Source organism: Euprymna scolopes, chromosome 46 (assembly GCF_053919585.1).
Source record: "Euprymna scolopes isolate OS-2025 chromosome 46, ASM5391958v1, whole genome shotgun sequence".
NCBI classification, from domain to species: Eukaryota; Metazoa; Mollusca; class Cephalopoda; order Sepiida; family Sepiolidae; genus Euprymna; species Euprymna scolopes.
The window spans coordinates 29,522,255-29,528,400 of record NC_136527.1 but is presented as its reverse complement, the minus strand read 5'-3'; the positions used below and the strand labels follow the sequence as shown (position 1 = coordinate 29,528,400).

Genomic DNA, 6,146 nt, shown 5'->3' with positions numbered 1-6,146 from the left:
AAAATTAATTTTGAAAACCATTTTTCCATTTTATTTGACATGTAAAATAATTTTTAATTTAATCTGTTAAACTGTGTTTTGATATTAATAAAATTTGATATTTCAGGTTCTGTGGAAAACCGTGAATATTTAAAAGATAAAAACGTAGAAAAGGAAAGAGATTAAACCAACAAAAGAATATGAAGATTTCATCACCAATAACTTCAACATCATATGTTCAGGATGATGTTTCTTTCGATTCCTACTCCTCTATTTCAACTGATGAAGAAGAAAATTATAAACAGTCAGATAGTCTTCCAAAATGAGCTCATAATTTAACAAAAATTCCAAGATATTCTCATATCATCTAATCTTGGAGTCAGCCTTACCAATGCTTTTCTTTTGGATTTGATAGCTATGGGCCTTCTTATACTTAGTATACGTCTAAAACAATATTTGAGGGATATGAGTTTTCTTATACCTAATATAGATCTAAAATATCTATATGGATAAATGCAAAATTGATAGAACAAAAGTTAAAATAAAAAGAAATTCTATGAAAAACAAAATGAAAATGTATAGAATCTTGTTTGTATTGGAGTAGATGGGAGGAAAAACAAAGACACACGACGAGGAATCAGTGGAGAAAAATGGAAGTAATACTCTGAAAAAAAGGAGCTGAACACCACTTTACAATCACAAAGGAGTCATCAAAGGAGAGTGAATATTTAACACACAGGGTTCTTCCTGATATTGATGCAAATGATAATGTTCTTGTGGAGTAAGTGGTTGATGGTTTACACAAGTGTAAAAGTGTAAGTACTATTAAGAAATAGCAATGTGACTACTGGCTGTGAAAGAGAACTTGTTACACTGTTAGAAAACTGTTGGGGATCCTCTGGAGTTTCATTTTGCAATGAAAAATATGGATAGACTTAGTTGTTACCAAAGATTCTCTAAGAAAGGTGAACCATAGATTTGTATTGTGTAAAATTGCGCTGTTAAACCAGCCAAGATGGATAACACTGACCATCATGCTAACGTGTCTATGTACTCCTGGGGCATACCCACAGAACCTTGCAACCAAACTATATAGTTTGATAAATTTCATTGTTAATGTTTATGACAGTTGTTGACTTGACATTAGAAAAGTAGGTAAAACTTGGTAAATTAATATTTATTCATGAAAAACTGGTTGAATTACTTGTGCCGATTTATTATAACATTTTAAAGATTCCTATTTCAAATATATTAAGGCAGTACAGATTATATTTAAAACTTAAACGAATTATTGTTATTTTCTTTCAGAAGAGGAAAGCAAACCAAGAAGAGACAGAAAAAATGTTCAGTGATCAACTTTAAAGCTTTACACTGGACAAATTTAATTGATTTATCAGTAAATGGAATGTGTGAGCCGCCAGTAACACTAGACATTTCTGACAAACAAATAACGTTTAAAATGATTACGTAAATAACGTTTAAAATTAATATGAAAATAACGTTGAAATTAATATGTAAATAACGTTTAAGTTTAACATCTAAATAACATCTAAAATTAATATGAAAATAACGTTTAAAATTAATACGTAAATAACGTTGTAAATTAATATGTAAATAACGTTTAAAATTAATATGTAAATAACGTTTAAAATTAATATGTAAATAACGTTGTAAATTAATACGTAAATAACGTTTTAAATTAATATGTTAATAACGTTTAAAATTAATATGAAAATAACGTTTAAAATTAATATGTAAATAACGTTTAAAATTAATATGTAAATAACGTTGTAAATTAATATGTAAATAACGTTTAAAATTAATATGTAAATAACGTTGCAAATTAATATGTAAATAACGTTGTAAATTAATACGTAAATAACGTTTTAAATTAATATGTGAATAACGTTTAAAATTAATATGTTAATAAGTTTCCAAATTACGAAGAAATTTTAGTGTCAAAACTTATTAATTAAAAGTAGAATCAGAACCAACTTCATGGACACAGTTGGGGGGAGGTCTGGTAATGTTTTTAGAGGGATAATAATACTGAGGAGACAACTCAGTTCGAACTATCGAGCCCTCATAATAAATACATTTTCACGCTACTGAAAAATACTTTTCCGTATGTTTCATGTAATGTAACGCAGCAGCCATAGGCGATTTTTGTATCGAATAAAAGCATTAAAATACATAAATTAAATACATTGAAACACAAAAGTTACCCAGGAAGCTAGGAGAGTAATTTATCGAACCGAATAAAGGCATTAAAATTCATAACTTATCCAGGTAGGTAGAAGAGTAACTTATCGAACCGAATAAAAGCATGAAAATACATAACTTATCCAGGTAGGTAGAAGAGCAACTTATCAAACCGAATAAAAGCATTAAAATACATAACTTATCCAGATAGGTAGAAGAGCAACTTATCGAACCGAATAAAAGCATTAAAATACATAACTTATCCAGGTAGGTAGAAGAGTAACTTATCGAACCGAATAAAAGCATTAAAATACATAACTTATCCAGGTAGGTAGAAGAGTAACTTATCGAACCGAATAAAAGCATTAAAATACATAACTTATCCTGGTAGGTAGAAGAGTAACTTATAAAATCGAATAAAAGCATTAAAATACATAACTATTCCAGGTAGGTAGAAGAGTAACTTATAAAACCGAATAAAAGCATTAAAAATACATAACTTATCCAGGTAGGTAGAAGAGTAAATTATTTTGCTTTGTCACTTTTTTTTTGTTTGCTCCTCTTAATAAAATTCCCCAAAACGGTGAATTGTTATTAAAGACATTTTGTAAACATTGTTTTTAAAAAATAAAAAAATAATACTTCTATTATGTTTTAAACGACTTTAATAGTTTATTTTGGAAGTATATTTCATAAAGAAAATTGAATTTCTACGCACGTTCGTAGACATTTTGTAAACATTGTTTTTAAAAAATAAAAAATAATACTTCTATTATGTTTTAAACGACTGTAATAGTTTATTTTGGAAGTATATTTCATAAAGAAAATTGACAACCCACTTTAAAAACAGAAATTACGAGTTTTATATATTTTATTCGCAGTTTTTTGTTGACTCTTCTGGCGGCCATGTTGTAAGCCCTAACGGTATTTTTGGAGATTACCCCAACGTGATAACAGTTTTCATTATAACTTTTTTTCACCTGTAATTTTTTACATTTAATCTCTTTAATTAATTTTTTCTCGTATAGATTAACTTTAGATTAATCTTTTAAAACAATCTAGAAATAATCGGAAATCTGTATTAAAAAAATAAATAAAAATACGAAAAGGCGGCTTTAAAATATATCAGTTTCAACCAGTAAATTGCACATGCAACGAATTAATTAGAGAATTAATAAAGATGAAACTTGTAACCTGTTCTCTCTCATGTAAATATTAAAATGTTAAATAAAATAATACTAATTTTATCCGTGATATTCACCAAATAGATCGGCTCTATTCCGAAATAATTTTTTTTTCCTCTTTAATTTTGTTTTCTGCGAACTTGCTCTTCCGTTCGTCATCTTGAATGTTAAGTTGAGCTTGTAAAGTCAATCACATTTGAAAAATCGTTTCCTTTATAAAAGCAGATAAAGTTAATCGAAAGCAGATTATAAAACAAAAACGTAAGTATTACTACATGGCGCACGTATGTGTATTTTTTATTTTCATCTTTTTTTCATTGGATTATTATCGTTGAAAATATTTCACTGTTGATTGTTTTTGTGGTAAATTTTCAGATTAGGTCTACCTCCATAATTTTCTTTTAAATGATGACTTTTAAAGGTTTTCGGCCATGCTTAATACGAAAATCGCATTGCAATTTTGCAGAAATAATTAGTTATCGAGATATAAAAAGTTGTATTATGCATTGTATTCTTTGGCGGCCATCTTTAGTACGCGCGTAGATTTGTTTATGGAGCGCGCGCACGTGCGTAAAAACGATGTCCGCCAAAGAATACAATGCATAATACAACTTTTTATATCTCGATAAGGCATATCCTCACATACATAAAATAAAAATATAGAAATAACCCCGGAAAATTACGTCTCATGCACAATAAACAAATCTACTCCTCTGTAAATGACGGTGCCACCCGGCAGAAATAAATCCACTTTTTTTTTTCACAATCAATAAATAAGTAATGTGTATGCCTAAACTGGTGAAGAATTTGGATATGTTTTTGGACCACATAGGCATTATACGATCGATGGGAAGAATGGGAAAATCGGAATATCACTCATATGATGTCCAAAATCCTATTTTATTAGGAAAAGAGCAGTATCTAACAAGAATGGTTATTCAAGAATATCACCAAAGAAGCCAACGCTTAGGCTTGGCTACAACATTGAATGAAATATGATTGGCAGGTTACTGGATACCACAAGCCAGACAGGCTGTTAAAAATATGTTTAGTACTTGTGTGAAATGTAAACGCTATAATGTCATTTCCTTTTCAATACCAAATTCGACCAACTTATCAGCCTCTCAGGTAAATTTTGCCAGGCCCTATCTACATACCGGCGTGGATTTTACCAGCCATATCTATGTTAAAGGACAAGAAAAAGACTACAAGATGTACATTCTTCTATTTACATGTATGAGTATTAGGGCTGTACATTTGGAACTGGTTCCGGATATGACTGTAAAATCATTTATTCAAGCATTCATTAGGTTCACGAACGTGAATGGAATCCCTACACACCTTTATTCAGATAATGGTCGCACATTTAACGCTGCTGCCAGAATCATTAACCGGGGCATGATAGCGGACGAATTCAAGGAAAGATTTAGCCCATATGACTTAAAACATTGCTCAATTGCACTGTTTTCACCTTGGTACGGTGGTAGTTGGGAGAGGTCTATCAAGACCATAAAATCATGCTTATATAAAGCAATAGGAAGGGGTAAAGTAGACTATTTTGGTCTACTAACAATTTTGTCTGATGTGCAAAGGTCAGTAAATAGCCGCCCCTGACATATAGGAGCTCTGAGGATGCTAATCTGAATGACGTAAACCGTCTTTTCTCCCCCCCTACTCGTCGGTATGCTAATTCCGACAATATTTAATTTGTCTGCATCTGTTACTTTGCTCGGCTAACTGCCGGTTGAGCTTGAACCAAGAGTACCAATAATCCAATATATTTTGAGGAACACTTATCCTTACATTTCTTGTTCTGACATTTCGAAATGAATAGCAAACGATGTCATAGATATTTGGAAGGCTGTCAATCCTCGTTTGCCTTTGATAAATGAAAATAGTATTGTTAACAATGTGAAAATTTTATGCTTTTAGAAAACAAATAAATAGGAAATCTCTCCCTGCTGGAAGGAAAAGTTGAATACATTATTTGATATCTCATCATATTCATGCAAGCTGTCCATTTTTAGCTGTGACAATATTAATGTAAAATGCGACAAAGAAAATTGCCAGACTAAGCATATCATCTGCACTTGCCCTCTTAAACAAAAAGTAAGTTATTTTGTTTTTAATTCATTATGAAGGGAAAAAACATAATATCTAAATTGTACAACTCTTGAAATAAATGAATTTCTACAGTTAAAATAAATATTGAAAGCCATTTTCCTATTTTATTTGACATGTAAAATAATTTTTAATTCAATCTGTTAAACTGTATTTTCAATATTAATAAAATCTGATATTTCAGGTTCAGAGACGTAAACTCGGGGCCACGTGTACGTTCCAGCTTGGACTAATAGAAAGAACTGCCATAAAAAAATTAGAAAAGAAGAAGAGAGATTAAAGCAACAAAAGAATATGAAGATATCACCAATAACTTCAACATCATATGTTCAGGATGACGTTTCTTTCCATTCCTACTCCTCTATTTCAAATGATGAAGAGGATTATAAACATATAGTATTCCTAAATTACCTTACAAGTTAACAAAAATTCCAAGGCATTCTTTTGAATTATTTAGGCTTTATATCGTCTAATATTGGATCCAACCTCGCCAATGCTTTGCTCTTGGATTTAAGGCTATGTGTCTTCTTATACCTAATATAGATCTAAAAATATCTATATGGATAATTGAAAAATGCATAGAGGAAAGCTAAAATCAAAAGAAATTCAATGAAAAACAAAATGAAAATGTGAAGAATCTTTCGGAGGACAGACAAGGCC

The 6,146-nt window shown here is 30.3% G+C and overlaps 1 protein-coding gene across 1 annotated transcript in view; it reads left to right on the top strand.

The window, feature by feature from the left end:
- The first annotated feature begins 3,407 nt into the window (after window positions 1–3,407).
- LOC145270715 (uncharacterized) overlaps window positions 3,408–6,146 on the top strand; it is a 48,107-nt gene continuing 45,368 nt past the window's right edge. The window contains exon 1 of the mRNA XM_080126327.1: window positions 3,408–3,626. The gene's annotated coding sequence lies outside the window, so the exon portion shown is untranslated. The remainder of the gene's footprint in view (window positions 3,627–6,146) is intronic.